This window comes from Phyllopteryx taeniolatus, chromosome 6 (assembly GCF_024500385.1).
Source record: "Phyllopteryx taeniolatus isolate TA_2022b chromosome 6, UOR_Ptae_1.2, whole genome shotgun sequence".
NCBI lineage: Eukaryota > Metazoa > Chordata > Actinopteri > Syngnathiformes > Syngnathidae > Phyllopteryx > Phyllopteryx taeniolatus.
In genome coordinates, this window is record NC_084507.1 from 19771524 (window position 1) to 19793108 (window position 21585).

Genomic DNA, 21585 nt, shown 5'->3' on the forward strand with positions numbered 1-21585 from the left:
TGTGCACAAATTAAAAAGTGGATGCTTCTCTCCGGGTGGGCTTGAACGTTTATCCTCTGCGTGTGCAAAATCATCACTTGAGCCAGTTACGCCTGAAATCCGCCAAGATTCAGCTGCTCCTTTTTGCGTGTTTCAAGACGGAATGCGTCGTAATTAAGGGGCTGGATTGCTGGATGTTTGCACAACATGAATATTGATGAGCGTGGAAAATAACACGGGCGGCAGTTCATTTATTAAAGCGTCATGGCAATTCGTTAAAATGTGATATCAGTATGGGCGCTCACTGCGTGAAACAGCTCACGGAGGAGTGCTCTTTTATTTTTATTTTTAGATACAATCTGCTTGTCATGCGCACGCAAACGTTGCTCATTCTCCTGATTAAAAGAAACGGGTCACTGCTCTTGAAATTCCCACGGTGCTCAACGCTAACTCGCTCTTCATTTTGTATGACGCCTTTGATTCTGATGTGCACTCATCAAGTGCGATTAAAATGAATCAAATTTTGAAAGTGTTTCCCAAAGGAAATTATGGCGGTAATCCGTTACAGTGTCAAACCGTCGCCCGTCTGAAAACATTGATTATATAGCAAAATGTAACATTCCAAACTGTCACTGGAGATATTAAATAAATTTAAAAAAACATCAATAACACAAAAATCTTTGTTTTGATTTTGCTTTTTTCTTTCGGGAAAAAAAGCTAAAGAAATGTCACCCGCTCAGTACAAATAAACGCCACCCTCAAATAGTTAGGTACATTATAGGGTTGACTGTGGAGCTGATTTGAACTCTGATGCTAGCCAAAACAGCACCACCTAAACAGTCTCTCAAAAAGTCACAACAGGCTGAAGAAAAAGCACAAATACTAACGTAGATTCAATCTTTCGATGCTCGATAAACTGAGGCTCAAATTCAACGGCAATAACGTGTTTTCCTCAAATTATGCTGGTCCCTTTAACAGATGCTCTGCCCCAATTAGTTACCAAGTCATCTATTTCACAATAATCCCCACTTCCGAATCAACGACTCCCCTTTTCCTTCAAGAAAAAAATTAATCTCAGATTATAGATGTGTGGTTGGCTGTGAGTGTGTGCATAAAAAAGGTCCCAGTTAACAGCTAGCGTGTGGACTAGGGTTTCGGGCTGATGTGGCCGCTTTAGAGTGCCTCATTGTCGGCAATGAGTGCGCGCATGTCGCGGAGAGATCGTGGAAGAGCAAGGGTAAAACAAAAAAGTTTGATGTGACAGCTAGCGTGTGGGATGGGGCTTTGGGCCACTTTAGAGCGCCTCGTTGTTGCAGCGTGGAAAAGCCCCGCGACAACCCAGTGGGATGTATTCCAGCCACCGGGAGGCTTTAAGCCGATATATTTTCACAGCTCAATCATGTAGTTGTGTGTAGACATAAGAATGATTCTAGACATAGCAGCATCCATTTTTCCATATTCGTCAATTAATTTTTTGACCGCTATTTGATTTACAGTTGGCAGTTGAGCGCCCGATTTTGAAGCCTTGGTTTATATGCAGTACTTAGCGATTCTTCCTTTTTTTTATTTTATTTTTTTAACATTCAAATTGGCGGCACGCTGGACGACTGGTTAGAGTGTCTGCCTCACAGTTCTGAGGAGCGGGGTTCAATCCCCGATCCCGCCTGTGTGGAGTTTGCATGTTTTCCCCCTGCCTGCATCGGTTTTCTCCGGGCACTCCGGTTTCCTCCCACATCCCAAAAACATGCATTAATTGGAGACTCTAAATTGCTCGTAGGTGTGACTGTGAGTGCAAATGGTTGTTTGTTTGTATGTGCCCTGCGATTGGCTGGCAACCAGTTCAGGGTGTACCCCGCCTCCTGCCCGATGACAGCTGGGATAGGCTCCAGCACGCCCGCGACCCTAGTGAGGAGAAGCGGCTCAGAAAATGGATGGATGGATGGATCATTCAAATTTGGAAGGGTTGTTAACACTCTTATGGTGTGTCATTTAGAAGACGCATGTAAACATTTTGACTGTACAGGGACTTTAAGGCTAAGGGGTTAGGATTGAGTAGTTAACGGTTAGGCTTTATGGTTTCAGGCCTCTTTATACTCCCGCGCTCGCGCGGCCGCATCGCATCACGTGACCAACGAATTGGCCCGCGCGGCCCCTCTGCGTAGCTTGACGAGCACACGGCAAAAATTGTTGCTGCGTGTCGAATGCCGCGGAGATCATCTCTCGTGATTGGTCCGTTTTAGTCACATGCAGTGATGACGTACTCAGCGTGCGCCTTGGTTCTACATACCATCTACGTCGCCGCCTTCTCGATTTTCTAGTCATCTAGGTCAATTTGTTCTGTTACGGTCGCCATTGTTGTTGCTATGTTCCTTGTTACTGAAAGGAAAGTAAAAAACGACTACCGGAAATGGCCAAAAAAATGCAGAGGAAACTCCATCCTGTGGTGTCCTAGCCAATATCAGCCGTAGCGACCCCCCCGGCTTGGAGGTGAACTGCAGTACATTTTCAAAACTGTGCGCGTGTCGGTTGCGCTCGAGTATAAAGGCAAACTACGCGCGGGACAGCCGCAGTGACGTCAGCACGGTTGCCGTCCGCGCGAGTATAAAGAAGCCTTTAGGGTTGCGTTTCCGGTTGTGGTTTGGTGTTAGGAGCAGTACCATCACTGAATTAACATCTCCCACTATCACTTGTCCTTGAAGAACACAAACTAATAGCATGTAGCTGCACCTCCCACACATATGGCCACACACTTGGGCTGGCTGCTCACCACAATTAAGTGCAGCCTGCAGCCTAACCAACTGCTCGAATCCCCCGCATGCCCCCCCACTCACAACATAAAACATGACAAACGGCAGAGGCCTTTCTCTTCATTACCTGGGCTCACATCAAACATATTGACTGATAAGAAAGGTGTTACGGCGCACTCGCTTATTGACAGCCTTAACTGTGCACATCGAGCGTCTGTGCTATCGTGTTTGATCCCCGACAAATTGCAGATGCCGTTGATCGCTGCACTTTTGAACCCCCCGCCCGCCTACCTACTCTGTGGTGGTGGGCGGCCGCGGAGATTATCCGACAGACAGCGCAGATGATAGCGTTATGTTGCTGCACGATGCGCTCGTTTGCATCCAAATCTTCATGACTGTCAAATGTGTCCCCACGCTCGCTCCCAGGTTGCACGGTGTCTGTTTTCAACTTTTCTGACCCAAAACACAACAATATGGTTAAATTTGTCACTGAAACAAGAACCCTGCAACCTAGGTGTTGAAAATTTCCTTGTTGTTTATCAGGCATCATGGTGTATAATTAATTTTTTGGAAGGCATGTAGGCCACGTTTGCTATCGCTGGCGGAGGTTTTGGGCCCAGACATCGTAGCCAAATGCAGAAGTTGTCGCTTACGCTTTCAACCTCCTTGAACTTTTGTCTACGGGGGTGCAGTTTCATTATCGTTTGGCCATTTCATTTCCTGGAAGTTGTACCTTGTTATGCGTAAAAAAGCCTGCTCGGGCTTGTTGGCTGCTTTCCGCTTTCCCTTCTTTTTTCCAAGCGTGATGCATGGAGCTTGTCAAAGACTAGAGTGAAGGGGAGGGAGTTGGAAATAGAAAAGATGGTCCAGATAACCTCGAGTTCAATCTGTGCTTCAAGATGTGGCGGATTAAGGAAAATAGAAGAAGAAGGAGAAGAGTTCCAGACGCTGACATTTGGTTTATCTTTGGCTTCTTTTGTTGTCGTTCAGCACTCGAGAAATAATTCAAGCTGCAAGCGGTGATGAACCCGGCCGGCCCTGCGCCGCCTTTTCATGGCGAATCCTCCAAATGTTTAGCGAACGTTGAGGTCACCCACATTAGATTAAAAAAAAGCTCCAGCATTTAGCGCCGTCCATCTGCCTTCTTCTGATTGTGTCTCAATTCCGGAGGGCACCGGTGTCAAAACTCAAGGCCGATAGCTGTTCCTCTGCTCAATGAACAGGCGAGACATTTTCAAATGGCTGCCTCCCTTAATTTGCAGATTGATGCCACCACCAGACAGTCATTTAACGTAGTGACAACTATGTACAAATCAACAAAATATCAGTTCCAAGATCAGGATGAAATACAGTGAAGCATTCTGTTGTTTTTTAGAAGCACAAAGAAAATTGCGTCGTTCCGCTTGACAAGGGAGCTAATCTAAGATTCAAAATTTCAGCTCTTGTTTCTTCTTTCTGAAGCTTTGGCTTGGTTTGCCTTGAGATCCAGGACTTTTGGGTGTTTTTTTTTTTTTTTTTTTTTTTTTTTAAAATAGGTCAGTTATGTAAATGTTTTTGTTGTGTCCTGAAGCTTTCTTTCCAAAGGCTCGGATCAGTAATAATAGTATTAGTCGTCGTAGTAGTAGTAGTAGTAGTCATAGTACTTTCTTCCTAGCTTGAAAGTGAAGCTGTGTCAAATGGAGTGCATCATTGCAGTGTGTCTACTTCATGTTGCTTAGTAAATGCGTTTGTTATTTTCATTTCAGGAGAAAATATTTACAGAAATTGGAATTTTCCTTTACTTGAAACAGAAATTACAAGCATATAATTTCAGTCAATGTCTTACTATAAATTGAAAAATAGTTGTTTACGATGCACCGACAGCCCGGGTCAGATCCCGAGAAAGAACCACTTTCCTGAAGGCGTCTGTCTCCCTTCAGCGCTTCATCTCATTAAATGGACTCTTATGCTGTTTTAATTAACATTGTTCAGCACCATGCTATGTGTGAAATGTTGCAGACGAGGCATCCTTTTTTTCCTTGCCCGTTTGGGCAGTGAGTTAAGGGGATGTCGCCGATATTTGCCAACTGTGGGCCTGTGAAGCTCTTTTGTGATTAAGGGCTATACAAATAAACTTGACTTGATCTGACGATTATATTTGGTCTATAACAATATATAAAACAATCAATTGCCTCAGACAAGTTTCCGTCTGAATTTCGTGTTGATTAGCTTATCTAATATTAGGTCCAATTGACTGAGCTTTGTGGGGGTCATATTCGGGACCACTCAAATACATCCACTTTCACCAAGATAAATTTGCTTGCAATAAATGCAGCATGTTGGGACTCGCCAAAAGGCCATTCATTTGTTGGGAGAACTGCAATAAAAACGATTCCAAGAAGTGTTGAATAAATGTCAACACCACATTTACTGCTCACATATTCTGCAGTTTTTATCAGAGGAATGACGCATAATCTTGTCTAATTGCGCCTAATCTACCGCATGCAGTTTACTCGACAGAAGCTATTTGTGACCGTCTCCAGGCCACGCGGTTAATGCGATGCTCCTTGTGTAATATTGCTCTCGTTTTATCCTGAGCCTCCATCACTTCCCCATGTTAATATTTTATAGTGCAAATGCATTCAAGGGAAGGAAGGCAGTAGATTTACATATTTGCATTGATATTCTATTCCCCTGCAAGCAATCTATCTTTTCTCTTGACTTAATTGTGTGACGTCTCTAAGGTATCAGTGTAAGTATGATGCTCTTTGGGTTGAGGTTAAAACTATTCATTAGGGCCTGAGCACCAGGCAGTGTTTATTATTATTGTTACGATTAACACAATCACACATTTGTGTGTATCTTTATGAAAGACAGTTTCACCGACTGAAAGGTTGTAAAAAAAAATGTGTCCATTTACATTTATAGGAGCCATTTCCATACTGTTTTGGGCCGGTCCCTATTCCACTTCCAGATAGTACCAGTATAGAGACTAGTGAATTTACAAGGAATTCAATGCATCAGACGCAAAGACAGTAACAAACAGCAAAACCAACAGAAAAAAAAATGAACATCTCCTACGTTTAGTTTAAATTTCATTCAAGAAGAGACTTAGGGCAGCAAGGAAAACTGAGCGCTGCAGCAAAGCGCAGACTGCGGAGCATAGTACTGCGGCGTCCAGCGCAAAGGCACAGCTAAGCTAACATTAGCTTGTTTATTTTAGTTATACGAGATCAGGTAACTCTTCAAACACCCCTCTACAAAGGTACCCAAGTGTATTTTTGTAAATCGCATAGTTATGGTTGAATATTTTGGAACATATTAAAATGCAATATAATCCATGCAAAACGTAAGTGGACTGTAGCGCTTGGGGGAATCGCACCCATTACTCTTGTGACTCCAATAGCTCTGATTGAATCACATGTCCGCAACATAGCCAAACCCGAGCTATAACCGCTAACATATTGTAGCAGGATGCGCGACCAGACATAACGAAAGGCTAATTGTAATTAGCAGGTTAGCCGGTTGGATGAATGGCTGTTGTTGGTCACAGTAACACTTTCCTGTGGGGAAAGTCTGAGGGTAACCACTCTGGAGGCATCATCAGCATACAGGAACAATGAGAAAATGAGCGTGTGTGTGGGCGAGCATATTTTCCTTGCATCACTCATTCTCTCTTGTGTGTGTTTATGTGTGTACTACTTCACTCCTTCCTCGAAAACCCTCCAGGGTGTCAAGTTCATCCCTTTTCTTAAAATCAATTACAGAACGTAGTTATTATTATCAGAGGTGGTTGCAATCACACAATAGATACTCTGCAGTTAACTTAGCTTAAGGAGAAGTAAACGGCTATCCTTGGGTAAGATTATTTGAGCATGAAATGGTTTCAGAAACACAAATTGAGACCAAAGCATTACAATACAGTATAGTTATCGAGCTACTGAATAGGGCTGCTAACAAAATGGAGGGAAAACAAAAAAACATGTTGCTGCATCCGGCGCAGGCTGTCTTCAACTTACTTCTCGGTTCTTTGAGGATGACGAGCATCCATCCATTTTCTATGCCGCTTATCCTGTTCCGGGTCGCTGGGTCACGCTGCCTGCGCTGTCAGTTGAATGTAACAGACGGAAGTAACACAATTCCTAAATGTGCACCTTTATCCATATCATTACCAATTACGGTGTCAAACCTTTATCTAGATCTGGATCAGGGGAAGGGACTGGGGGCGTCGTTTTAAGAAAGGATGTCCAGACTTGTCTTATGCTCAAGTTCCACCAGTGGGACACCGAGGCAGACGTAATGTAGGCCCCTCCAGCATGTACTAAATCTGCCTTCAGGCATCCTCTTGCTTCAGACGTACCCACAACAACAAACCGAAGCAGCAGAGGTCTAGGAGACATCCATTATGAATAGACGCCATGCTTTCAGCAACGTGGAACTAAACTTTTTTAATTATCCCGTGCAGTGATCCCGAAATTTCCATCCACGTACACGGCAACAACGACAACAACAACAACAATCTGCCAGCATGCTGCTGTGTTTACCCCAAACAACAACCTCTGCTCCATTTTTTGCTCAGATTAGCATGTTCTCGGCGGCAGGTTATGCTTCATATTCATTGGAAATATACAATACTGTGGGAAACCCCCAGGCTGTGTTGTTTTCACGACTGTAGCAGGATTACGCTTGGGCCAAGGACCCCTTGAATGTTGTGGTTAGGATAGTAGAGCTTATTTTCCTTGTTTGTGGGTATCAATTGAACTGTCCATCTCGAAAGGATTAAGATGGTACAGTCTGTCTGTTCTAACACGAAGGTGGCTCGGTTACGGGGTTTGATTTGCTGCATTTGGCACAGGGTGTTTTGATGCACAGGGATGTCTTGATGATTGCTTTTTTTCATCCAACGCAGGGTGTATTGAGGCTCAAGTAACACTCCTAGCGTTTACACTAATCACAAAAGTTGGGCATACTTGGCTTTCAGGTGACATTTCAGAATGAACCTAAAATGCATCAACCAATACATTTCCTGGTTCAATTACAATTGATATTGAAAGTCCTCTTCGTCATGTTCTTCACGTTATGACATAATGAGACCGAGACGACACCTAACAGTTGATCAACAGTCCCTCGCCATTGCAAGGCATCAAACGGGATGTTCTCAGAGGAAAGAGGCCACTGAGCTTCGAGTTGTAAAGAGTCATCAGCAGGGTGCAACCCTGACACAGAGAGACTAGAAGAGTCACAGAAAAGCATAGAAGTGGGCATCAGTGCAAAATTACAAGACCTGAGAGAAGGTCAGATTAAGTTCACCTATAAAGCTCATAGTGCACTTTTGGTTCATCCTGAAATTTCATCCCAAAGCCCAATATCCCCAACTTTTTGTGAGTAGTGAACAGTATATAGTGTAAAGTAACGCCAGCATCGTGTGTGTTATTGCCATTAGGAAGGACTTGATGAAGTGTCTTCTTAGGCGAACGTGGCAAGTCTTTAACCTGGACCTGGGTGATGAACCGTGATGCACTAAAGCAACTACCCCCACACACACACACACGACTATCACTATCGACTGCTCGGTCTCAACTCAAGTCCTCCTTAGCGAGGCCGTGGTGACCCAACACACATTCACACCCTCGCCCTCTGCACCTCCCTCTGCCATAAAGAGCCCCCCGACTCGAGCAGTCTATTCCCTTGATGGATACGGTATTGACTTTACGGCCTCTTGCTCTGTCTGCACGAGAGCCGACATGGTTGGTTTCTCGCATTTGGAGGAAGTTAGCTAAAGCAGATGGATGGGAGCAGGCATCCATAACTCTCATTTGGTGTCTGTGCCCCCGGAAGTTTTATGGCCGCCGGTTTGATGGGATGCTGAGGTGGGAGGTGAGGGCGGGGGCGGGGGTACTCAAAAATCCAGCATTCACATTTTAATGTGTCAGCCGTGGATGAGGAGCAGCTGGATAAATATAACGTTTCTGGCTCCCAAAATTTGGAATGGAGATGTGATTAGATGGAATCAAACTTTAATGATGCCCCAAAGCAGTTTGGATGATGCTAACTAGTGCAGGCAGAACCTTTGCTTGTTTTAATCTTGTTTTTGTGGACGATTTCCTGGGAACACACACCTGTCGAAAACCCGTCTCCTTCCTCGGGATTTCTGTCAATCACGGCAAGAATGATATTCATTTTGGAAAATAACCTGGTGTTCTTTTATAACACTGGTGTCAAACTCAAGATCCCACCCACTATGTCACGGCATGGCCCACGAGGGACCGGAAATGAGGGTGCAACTTTGGACCTTTTTTTCCAGTTCAGGTCGCACCCCAGTTTTGTGTTTCGGTGCGGTTTTCTGTCCCTCCGCTATCTTTGAATTGCAGTTTATTTCTATTTTGCAAGGCGATGAGAGGAACAATCAAGTTGATTATTCAACGTCATGGTCCTACCGTGCTGAAGCACACCTCTTAAGGTAATCACTTTCCTGACTTTGTGTCGTATTTCTAGCCATTGAGTGCATTTGTATTTTGCAAGATGGCTGGAAGAGCTACTGCCTTGATTATGCAACAGGAAATTGTTCTGTGCCTGAGCACGGCAGGGATGGCTCACGCTCCATGCCGATTTTAGGTGTGGGCTAAAACTCGTTGCAACTTTGAACTGGTTTCGTGAAAATGTAGGCCTTCCACCGTTTTTTATCGGTCCTTGCTTTGGCACAGTTCCACCTCCCTACCCTGTTTATCGATACATAAAAAATCTTCACTTTCAGAACTAAAACGACAGCAATCTGTACTAAGATAACAATCTTTAAAGCAGCGCTTGCTCGAGGTACACTAATGTGACGTTTACAAATCAGACCATAACATCGAGTGGAAAGTGAAACAAACCAATTCTGCTTGTGAAACTGAATCCTTTATTCACAGGGATGTTATGAAGAGAAATGTTACTATTTTAGTGGGGCTGAACTTTAGACACCCCTGATTTATAGGGAACTGTGCTGTACTTGAGCGTAGCAGAGATTTAGAAGTATAAGGAGTTGCTGCTGTTTGAAATGCTCCTTTTAGGGTAACATGAAGTTTTAATACTGAGTATTTGCTTGTGTGAGCCTGCCGGCGCGTTCACACCCACTGTTCGACTATCAACACTGCTTACCTGCCCGTCACGCAACTGATAACTTTTCAGAGCCTGCTTCACTTTTTAGCTTGCCAAAACTTCCCCCGTGTGCGCTTTGTAACAGCCTTTAATCGACTCATTTGTCTAAATAGCAGTGTGTCCCCTTTAACGATATTGATGGAAGCCGGCCGAGGAGGCACAGGCTGGGCATTTGCTTTTTGATTTTTTGTGCGGCTCACACCAACTCTTAATGGTCTTATTGGATCAATTAGAGGGCCATTCTCTAAAGGCGCTCGGTAACTCATGATTTAGACAGCCTTCATCAGCTTATTGGACTCGTTAATAGGTTTAATCAACCTGCCTGTGTGTGTGTGTGTGTGTGTGTGTGTGTGTGCGTGCGCACGCGCGTGTGTGTGTTTATAGTACTTATTTATTTTGGGAGAGAGGGGTGGTGAATGATCAATACACATTTAAAGTTGTAAAGGTGTGAAAATGTTTCCTTTTAAGTGGCATGCAGGAAGGAAACACTTGCCTGGATTGGTGTTTTTCAATGATATTTGTCCTTTTGGTCGACTACTTTTTTTTATTGCTTTCCCGTGTGTATTTTGAGCTGAATACAAAGTAGTGATTCAATTTATTTGTGTAAATAATTTTAATATAGGGAAGGTTTGTAGTAATTTCTTCACTTTTAGTTTGATTTCTATGATTTCTAGCTCTCCTATGTGATGCAAAACGTTCTTTTGCAAAGTTCAACCTGCTGAATCATGAGTCTAAAACAAATTTAGACCTTAATACTAAGCTAACACGTGATAAATGTTGAAATAATTAGTTTAATGCTAAAATGTTCATAGAATGGTTGTAGCCCTAATTGCGTAAACATGTCAATGTTGATTTCTATATAACGTTAATATTATGCTAATTGCAATTTATTTTGGCCTCCATGTCTTGGTGTTTGATATTAATGTATCAATGTTATTCTGAAATTAAGAGTCAACTGCTGAACTCTTTCTTCCCCCCCTATGTATTATTCTGTCATCTTGTAAGGTTAATGGGGTTTTATGATTTCAAAAAGACCTGTTCCACCAAATCCGCCTAGCAACAAATGGTCATGTGACATCACCATGCAAAATACGAGTATACGTTTTCTTTATTTAGTCCTCTGAAGATCACATGGTAAATAATGTGACTGAGAACCTTAGCTTTTCTATTTAATGAGTTTCTTTTTCTGCTCAGGGGTCACTGGGCGGTAGTTCGACATGAGCGAGCGAGGGGATGCATGTTTCATCATTGTTTGCACTGTCGAGGCTTATCTCCCTCTGTTAAAAAGCCTGGTGTGTCGGCGTGCAACGCTGCAAACAAGATGAGACCAATTCAAAAACGGAGCTCATTTATTGCGTGCCAACTCCCACTCGCCTCCCCCGTGACTTGACGTAGCGCCTTGAGAATTAGCACCGTTTTGGAGTTATTGCATACATTTTCTCTGCTCTTCCCATTCGTTGTTGTTTTGATTTAAAAGTGCCCCGGAGTCAGTGTGTATACTAAAGCAAAAGTACAGTCGCTCATTCCTGTTAAGAAGGTGTTATTAAAAGCCAGTGGATGCGTGATGTCTCTGCATGTTTGTGCGGTGCTAAAGCGCCTTCGACGGCGCGGCGGGATCAAGGCGCTTTTCGGTTTCCTACGTTCTTTTGTACCGCGCATTCCGGAGCGGTGACTCACATTTCTTTTATCTTCCGTATGTTGGAAATGTGGCCAGCTAGGATCCAGACACTTTTGGGGATCTTGAGATTTCCAAATGGGTGCCGTTTCCAGGCCTGGAAGGCATCTTTTGTCATCATTTAAAAGTTCAGACAAACGAGCGAGATAGAAGGGAAGAAGAAGGCGAGGAGGAGGAGGGAGGGAGGGAGGAAGGGGCCCATGCATGTTCACAATTCATTTGGCTCATCTTCACGCACCCGCAGAGGGCCACAGAGGCTAGTCCGACCTGCTTGTACCCTGTGCGATGCGAATGAAAGTAGACACGAACACCCAGCATGGACATTTTGGATCTGTAGGGAGGCGAAATAGCCTCATTTCCCCCCAAGCGGTTTGGTTTACTTTGATACAGTATGTACTTTTTGACTTGTTTCATGGCAGAGTACCGAAATATCAGACCTTTCCTACTTTTCAGCATGCTTGTGCTGTAGTAGTTAATTAGTAGTATTCAATTAATCGTTGTGTTACTTACAACTAGGACTGCAACTAACGATTATTTTAATAATCGATTTATCTGTCGATTATTTTTCGATTAATCAATGAATCTGATAAAAAAAATGTAATTGCTTTCCATCCCTTAATTGAAAAAAAACAACATTATTTCAAATGGACAATGCAGAAAATGCACAAACCTATTGATTATGACTGAGTTACTGGTTTCGTGCGTAACATGTCAGAAAATGGGCAAAAATGTTGATGATTGTTTTCCAAAGTAAAAGCAGATGCTTGCAAAAGTCTTATTTTGATTAAACACAAAGATAATCAGTCTACTTTCATGGAGAACAACAGAAATCTGACCATATTTACTGTTGAGAGTCTTAAATTTAAGGATTTAGACAATTTTAAGTTAAACAAAGTCTCTAAATGATGGCTAGAATATCAATATAGTCGATTAATTTTATAATGGATTTATGTGTCAGTTAAATGTTGCACCTTTATGTTGTACCAATGACATTCTGAAGGTCCCTATTGTTGTCCTTTGTTTGCTGCGTGGCCTTCCTTTTCCTTTGTTTGAACTAATCCACTGTGTCAAGCACCCTATGGTGTCATCACCTACATACGTTGTTTGTATAGCACAACCTACTGTACAATAGAAGGGTCAGCTAAAAGTGTAGCACGAGGTGAATGATGATAACTGCAGGCTTCTTTTATTTACCGCCTCACGAATGCTTCCCCGCGCCTCATTTTTGCGCTAATGTGCAGCTGGCTAATGTACCACGCGTGCGTGGACGCAACCCTTTTGAGAACACGGATGTATTGGGACTCCTTTCCCGTCATCCATGTCGGGCTCATTCGTCCGCATTGACTATACAAACTCTCTCTGTTTACCCGGCGCCCTTCTGGACTGTAAATTCCAAACAGCTTTCATACGGTCCAGTACGTGCCGCCAGCAAAACTGAGAGAATGCCCAGGCTGTGTGCGTTGTAGCGGGTGGACGGAAATAGCCGCGGAAAGGTCAGCGCTAGCGTGCAAGGCGGAAAAAATGGCTTTTTTTAATGTCGTTACTCTTTTGTTTTGCTATAATTGTGTTGAGCCGTAGTAGTAGTGGTAGTTAATCAAGTGGATGCGCCATTACCCTTCACCCAGAAGAAAATGCCTTGATGGAAAAAACTGATTCATCTGGAGCATATGCCCAAGTGCTTTGTTATTAGTGCTTATCAATTTGAGGTTTTGTGTGCGGAACATTTTGGTTGCATTTTTATTAGGAAGAAATTCACATTTTGTGTGTTTATTGAACTAGTCCGTAGAGTAAAAAGTCCACGGCACGCTTGGTCAAGCACGATATAGGTGTAACATGATGTGATCACATCTCTCAATTATTAATCGAGGCCTCAAGCTGTTTGTTGCCACAGTTCAACACTACTGTCAAACTGAACATAAAACGAAGGGAATTACATGTTGTGCATTTAAAACGACCACTTCGGTTTACCGTATGATAGTCCATTTACAAACAATGCAAAAATGCCATGAACGGGCTAACAAATGGCATTGGTGTCACAGTTTTATAACTCTTTAAACAACGGATAGTTGAAAATAAATGATGGAACAACACGTAGACCAATAATATAACAATACCCACAGGCAAATATTCTGTATTCTCTGTGAAGAACAAGTAATATAACTACTTCTTGCTGAGGTGTGACCGTCCCCCTGTATATCTATAATGCTCCCAAGTGGCCAAGGCGCACACATCAGCACAATGTCCATCGAATTAAAGCAACATGCGTGCTTGAAATGCACTTTCATATAATAACTGTGATCGCTTCTCTTACCAGTAATTAATGACAACCACCACCTTGCACATTCAAAATCATTTTTGAAGCTCTGCAAGTTAAATGTGGGAATTGAGGGAATATGAGAATTGGACAAAATAACACTCTAGAATATTGTCCTCGATAAAAACGTAGTAATAACATAATTAAATGGAATGTGCAGTTTGTGCATCATGATTTATTCATTGTGGCTCCGTTGGGTTGCAGGACTTGATCAGGGGGGAAGTATAATACAGTCATGCAGACACAAATAAAGAAGAGTTTCACACCACATAGATGCTAGTCGTTTAGTCCGTCTATGATGTTTTGTATTGTTTGTTAGCATCAAGCTATGCAGACTTATTATTATTATTCACTGTCTCTACCAAACTGCCGCTAGTTGTGAAGTGAGTCAAGTTGAGTTCACTGCCACAAAACTGTGCTTGCATCTCAATTTTTTTTTTGCAAGTCAAAGCAAGAAATGGCACGTATCTTGAAAAACTCAGTCGGGTTACTTGTTTCTTGAGGAGGCACCACTGTACTGTAATTCCTTGTCATTTATTCATAATGACCGCCTCCTTGCACCATAGAAATAAACAATGACTAGAACGAATCCAGAGTCTAAAAATAAACCACGGCACTGCTTGTTCCCATAAAGGCACATGCGCAGTCAATCAATGTATGCATCAGATGATTGTGCTTACGCCTGTTGCAATAATTACTAAATCGACTTATTATTCAATAAATAAAATGGATAAATAAAATGGACAACGATAGTTTTTCTGGGCTGAATAAATGGTCATTGTTGTGGTTAGCCGACAGAGTTGGACGGCTTTGTTATTAGCCGCTAGTGGGCTCATGGAACGCCAACAGACCGGTCCAATACTAAACGGCCTTGCTCCATGTGCAGTGCGTAGATTCACACAACAGAGACACTTAAGGGAAAGTTAAATGTTTGTTATATTCGCTAGCCTGGCTGCGAGCTAACGAGCTAGCCTGCGAGCTAACGAGCTAGCGAGTTAAGAAGCTAAACAGCTCGCTCCACCGCAATAAAGTCGTTTAAAACGTCAGTGCCTCTTAGAGTTTTGTGTATGTTAGTCCCCAATTAATACAAACATGGGAACGTTTGCTTTTTATTAGTCATTACCTCAGTGGCACATGTCATTCAGCCAGTAGTTGACTACAGCGAACGTCAACGTATATTTGATTGACAGGTGAAGGGCTCGTCTTTAGCGGACCAACCACGCAGTAGCCAGGTTTACATGGAGACTTTTTTTGTCATTCTGATTGAAGATCTCTGGTCAACTGTTTACATACAGTATGACGTGATCTATTCCGATCCGGTGTATACATGATGTGCACTACATTGAATTGGAACATTTAAAAAAAAACTTGATAAAAACAACTTATAAGTAGTTAAAAACAAGATGTCTGTCGCATACGAGCTCCCGCGGGAACCGCCACATTTACGCCGTGGGTAAACAATGACATCGCCACACTTTTACGTCCAGACGAAGCCTCCGAAGACAGAGCTTGTCCCGACAATTCTGAATGACATCTACATGGCAAAAATTTACTTCTGATCTGTTTGTCAAAAAGAATATTCCACCCCTGTGAAACTGAGTGAAATTCCATTTGGATTCGGCCTGTTTATTCCGATTGAGGTGTTTATGCATTTTCATTTGGTTTGACCGATATAAATCGATTATAATTGGAATAGAAGGCACCATGTAAACCAGGCTAGTCTTGCAGCTCTTTATTCTTGATTTCAGACACAGGCCGATCCATATCTCAGAGTAATGAAAAAATATTTCAAAGGCAAACAAGAAAGGAAATTATAATAACAACAACAATAATGATTTAAAAGCAAAAAAATAAAATATGATAATAATAGAAAATAATAAGAGCGGGCTTTATTTTTCATGATTTCAGAGGCATTAAAAAAACAACCATAACAATTTTGGGAAAAAATATCGTCTTAGAAATGTTTTTATCGTGACAGGCCTAATTATGCAGTTCCACATTGTACCAGTTATTAATAATAACCATCAACTTGGGCAATAGAAATTACCAGAACAATTCCAAATGATCCATAGATCCATGGCGTCAAATAAAAACGTCCAAGGCGCACATGGTCGTACGCAATGTACGTGTCACGTGATTATGCGACCTCTCGCTAGTTATTTATTACCTGCTCCTTGCATAAAAGAAATTAACAGAAAGAGTAGAAATAATCCTCAGTGTCTGAGATAATCAATCTGCTCTAGAAAGAAAACCTCGCTTTGTCTCATGTAATGACGTATATGTGTGAGTGTGTGTGTATAAGCTTGTCGCCATGTGACTCTGTGTTAGTGTGTCGCCAGATGCTCATTCTGTTGCGACATTTGGGCATATTTTTGCGGTGGCAGTGGTCAAAGCAAAAACATGTGCTGGCTTGATTCGCATGTTGCTCGACGAGTACCAATCGCCCTCCTTTTAATCCGCACGGGCCCATCTGGTGTACGCATGTGTGTGTGTGTGTGTGTGTGTGTGTGCTACGCTGCCCTCATTCAAAACTCTCCCTCCATATTTCCTTAAATCCTCCCAGCTTGCTGTTTGACGTTGGCCTCCCTCCCTCGCTCTCGCCCCCTTGTGACATTTTCATCAAGCCACACTTTTATTGTCTTTTAAGCCGCCCTCTCTCTTTATTACACTAGTCCCTCTTTGACCTCCCTTTTCATCCTCGCTAAGAAGGTCGCCGTAGGCTGAACGACCCCCGGGTGTCCCTCGTAACGCTCTGGTGCCATCACATACTATCCCACTGTGGCAAAGCATATTTCACATATGTTCACTCAAAGAAGGTATTAGGGAAGGGACAAAAAAGGTAACTGCCTCACGCTCGAGCCACACGTAAACAATTTGAAATAGCATCAGACTAATTTAAAATCAAAGCAGAGCAATAACAAACGCTATTGTGATTAGCATAGCATATCATAATAATTGATACTGTTCAAACTGTTACTGTACTAGAATAAAATAGAATGCCTTTTAGTGTCACTATACTCATGTACAGTGAGATTCAAAGCAGCTCCTTCTCCAGTGCAGACATGTATGTAAAATATAAAAGAAAAGAAAAAATATAACAAAAATGAAAAACATAAAATAACAACAACAAAGACAACAAAAAAAAAGAAATAAAGAATAGAATTGTGGTCGAAGTACACTGAATATTGCACAGTAGGTGGATAAAGGAACCATGTGGTCTGTGTGGTTGTTTCCTTGAAAAGAAGACACACTATTGAATTTGCACTTTTCTAAAAAGAAAAGATTGTTATAGATGGTTATACTGTGTATTATTAAATATTTATTCTGTAATGTACTGTACATTTTGGGCAGCACATTGATGGCGTGGCTGGCACAAAGGCCTCACAGATGTGAAGTTCTGGATTGGAGTCTCTGTTCGGGCCTGCCCGTATGGGGTTTGCATTTTCTCCCGGTGCTTTTGTGAGTTTTCTCTGGGTATTCCAGCTTCCTCCCACAATTGTAAAAAAATGCATTTTAGATTTATTGAAGACTCTAAATCAGGCGTTTCAAACTCATTGTAGTTCAGGGGTCACATACAAGCCTAATTTGATGTCAAAGGGGCCGGCCCACTAAAATTATACCATACTTAATATAATAACAAGGAAAACTATTTTAAAACATTTTCCTTTTGTTTTTAATGTTGAACAAAACAAGTTCATTACGAAAGTCTTCAGATTTAAGGACATTTTTAAAATCATTTTACAAAACAACCTCAGATGTCTTTTGCTTCAGTTTGTCACCTACATGTGTGCAAATAAGGCACAAAACAGGTATTTGGAACTGAAAAAATAGTATTGCACTTTAAAATGGAATCCATTTCGGAAGATCTAGGAATTATTGTCATTTCATTTTCCACATGAGCATAATAATTCTCCAAATCATCCATAGTCCCCACCACCACAATGTCTTATGTATTTTTTTCACTTTCAAACTCATCCTGTGGACTGGACTGTACACCCGAGCAGTCTTGGCCCACGGGCCCTATGTTTGACACCCCTGCACCCATTGGTGTGAATGCTTGTGTGCCATGCGATCAACTGGCGACCAGTCCTTGGTGTACCCCACTTCTCTTACCACAAGTCAGCTGGGAGAGGCTCCAGCTCAGAAAGAAATCTAGAATTAATTATTAGTCATGTAATGCTATTAAAAAAAAAATCATCGGTACATACCTTGGTTTTAAGGCCATGGTTCGGTAAGGGAACAAAATATACAACCACAAACCTTTCATAGCATAACAGCTCAAAACATAAATAGTTTGTCTTCATCTTCGGTAATGAACAATGCAGACAAGTGCAACAGCCTGAGGGAACAAAACTACTCTAATGTGTCTGTCCCAAAGACAATAACTCCTTTGAGAAAGTAGTGACATGACACTTAACTCACTGCTGCAGGTTTATTTATGCTACATATTAAAGGGTTAACTGTATGCCAACAGTCACGGTTTTATAATCATGGTCCAGTTCACATTGGGTAAATCCAAAACTTTAAAATTCCAAAACATGTAATCTTTTCTTTTTAGAAAAATGCAGCATGAATAGTTTGTCTTCTTTTAAGAAAATGAAAAATTGCAACACGAACAGGTTGAATAACAGACTGACTTGTTATGGTATAAAAACACCATTCATTGTCATTTGTTATTGCTTTGGCAATCAGACGTGTAATCAAGTTTGACGTACAACCAAAAGCATGTTGGTAGCCAGAGGCTGAGCAGCACTGTATTCGATTACGGCATAGACGTGTGACGAAAGCGCCATGGAATTACACTTGCTGTCCTTCATCAAATGTTTTCTATGTGGGACCTCAATACGAAGGAGTGCTTTCCGACGGAGAGTGGGGAGATTACGGACTGATTCATACGTCAAGGGGGATGAGGTTAATAGATCTCGGAGGGCCGACAAAGGAGGAGAGGCAATAGCCGTAAGGTAAAACAGTGGGATTATCCAGATTTAATGAAGCAAATCAAGCATCCCACGGTGTGGCAATCCGCTTCATGTCCACCGCATAGATTTCCATCACAATGATGTGCAGCGGGGTCATCTCGGACAAGTGGTTCAGGCCTTGAACATGCTCGTATACCATGTCGTTTTAATGGCATGCACTGTAGCTGCTGATGCACCTTATGAAGCGATGCAGTGGAAGCGCCACGGTCCAACACAATCCCTTCTGGGGCACTTTGTTTGCCATCTTGATGTCGTCCATATCTTCAAAACGGGTCCCTTTCATGAAATCACACAGAGCCAGGTTTGGGGTGTAGAGTGGTTGCTCCGGCATGACGACGTTCAGGAACTGTCAGATGCTCAGGGCATTGTGGGCAGGTGCGTTGTCGTGGGGAAGGAGCCTTCCACAACTTTCACCTCTCTTTGTAAACGAGCTTGCTGATCGACACTGAAGAAGAAAACTCGTAGTTTGTAGTTTGAGTTTGAAATATACCTTTTATGACACCTCCTGGAACTGTTCTGGCACACCTCTTTGCCATTAGTCATCTTTGGTGGCATCGCTTAAAAATAAAGAAAGAAATAAAAAAAGCCAAAGAAGAAGCATACACTAAATTTTTCCAATAACTAAGCTGAAGTCTCCACAGTGGTCGGAGTGAAGTGTTTTACTGTACACAAAGGATCTCGCACATATGCTGACTCGCAGAGAAAACAAAAAGCAGGAAGTTTAACTGTCTTCATATTTATTATCACCTGTTCAGCAAATGTGTAAGCGAGCGACAAATTAAAAACTGCTAGTGGAATTTTTGGCATCTTATGACTTTGCCAGTGTCTTTTCTTTTTTTTTTTTTTATTATTCTGCATATGCGTGAACTTAAATCAGACATTCTAAATTCACCGTGTTAAAATATCGTCATCAAAGCAGCGGGCTACTTTACTACAGGGAGAAAAATGTTGGATTTTAAAATTATTTTAAAGAAAAGCACACATAATTTATCTTTGAAAAAGAAGGTAGAAGCAGGTCACTTGTTAAATATTCATCAACCGAATTTTTTTTTTTCCCTACCCCCACGGCAACAAGGTTGTAATTTAAGGCTGGAACTGATTAAATGTAAGATTAGAATTAATTTTGTAACCCTAATTGTTGCAGTAGCTGACATTTAAAAAATGTATAAGAATGGCCCATTATTTTAATTAACTAACCCTAACCCTATTAAAAAAAGTATTTTTTCCCAAAAAAATTCAAGCTAAATAATATTTATATCAGCATCAACCTAAACATGTTAACAAGAAAACAAGAAAATGACTGGATGTTGCAGTTATTATCTTACTATACGATTTTGTTTAGTTCTCTAAAGCTACGCCTCCAAAACTTTTAGCTAAATTATTCTGTTTCATGAAAAAAATGTAGTTGGATTTTTTTTTCTTTTAATGTATATAAACAAAATGTGCCGGGACGGTGGGCGACTGGTTAGCACATCTGCCTCACAGTTCTGGTGACTGGGGTTCAAATCCCGGCACCGCCTGTGTGGAGTTTGCATGTTCTCCCCGTGCCTGCGTGGGTTTTGTCCGGGCACTCCGGTTTCCTCCCACATCCCAAAAACATGCGTGGTAGGTTGAGTGGAGACTCTAAATTGCCCGTCGGTGTGAATGTGAGTGTGAACGGTTGTTTGTTTCCATGTGCCCTGCGATTGGCTGGCGACCGGTTGAGGGTGTACCCCGCCTCCCGCCTGAAGATAGCTGGGATAGGCTCCAGCAGCCCACAACCCTAGTGAGGATAAGCGGTAAAGAACATGGATGGATGGATAAACAAAATGTGATGACACCAACTCAACTGGAATACGAACAAGAAGTATGTTGGCCGTTAAAAGCACCAAGATTAGTCCGTTAGTTTATTTTTTTTTTTTTTTTTTTTACCCAACCGTACAATAAAAGACTAACTTAATAATTTAAAAAATATTTATTAAAGAGTTAGTGTGAGAATTATTTTTAAATATTTCAAATAGATGATTAAAACATAACAAAAATCAAGCTCCTTTAATATTGTTATATGTGTGGCTATTTAATAAACCCAAGCTATCAACTTAAATTTGATTTCAAACAAATTAGTGATGTTAGCTGTTACCCATTTTAAAGCACCAGTAAGTAAAAACGTTTTGGTGCTCTGATGCTCCCTCCAGTGGTGAATGGTAACAAAGACATAATAAACGCTACCTTATCATAAAACATTTATTCTTAAAAGTGATAATAGTCTCGTAAGCATTGACGCTATGACAACCAAATGTTCTAGAAAGACCTTGGTTGCCATGGCAACAACAAAATCCTCTTCTTTTATTATCAGTTTTTAAGGTCATATTCCAACATAATGCTGAATCATGAAGAAAATATCTTTCTTTCTATCTTCTATCATTTTAACATTGTTGTTTCTCCGCGGATTTATGCGACCGGCCATCGATCACAGAGGACAGGCCTCTCTCGTCCTTCAGGCCGCGATGCCTATCACGTGTAAACCAACCTGAAAAGGTTAGTTACGCAACGAGACGCCTCCTTGATGAATGCCGCGCCGCGCCGCGCGTTAATAAGCCAAAGCAGCCTGCTGACCTCCTTTCCTTTCGTCAATATGTGACGCTGCTCTGTCTGACGGGAGGCCTTTTTGTTTGTGTGTGTCTGGGTATGTGTTTGTTAATTTGTGTGGATAGTGGAGTGGGAGTTCTGCACATTTTACACCAGGAGTCATTGCAATCAACAGTCAGGATGATTACGTGGCGTTAGAATCAGGGA

General features: G+C 41.9%; 1 protein-coding gene across 3 annotated transcripts in view; it reads left to right on the forward strand.

Moving 5' to 3' along the window:
- The window catches only part of LOC133480195 (mannosyl-oligosaccharide 1,2-alpha-mannosidase IC), a 153186-nt gene that overhangs the window by 34417 nt on the left and 97184 nt on the right, over positions 1-21585 (forward strand). The window contains exon 1 of one of the 3 annotated variants that reach the window (XM_061777958.1): positions 12989-13010. The exons of the other annotated variants lie outside the window; for them this stretch is intronic. The gene's annotated coding sequence lies outside the window, so the exon portion shown is untranslated. Of the gene's footprint in view, positions 1-12988; positions 13011-21585 lie in introns of those variants that run through there. 3 annotated transcript variants of the gene reach the window in all.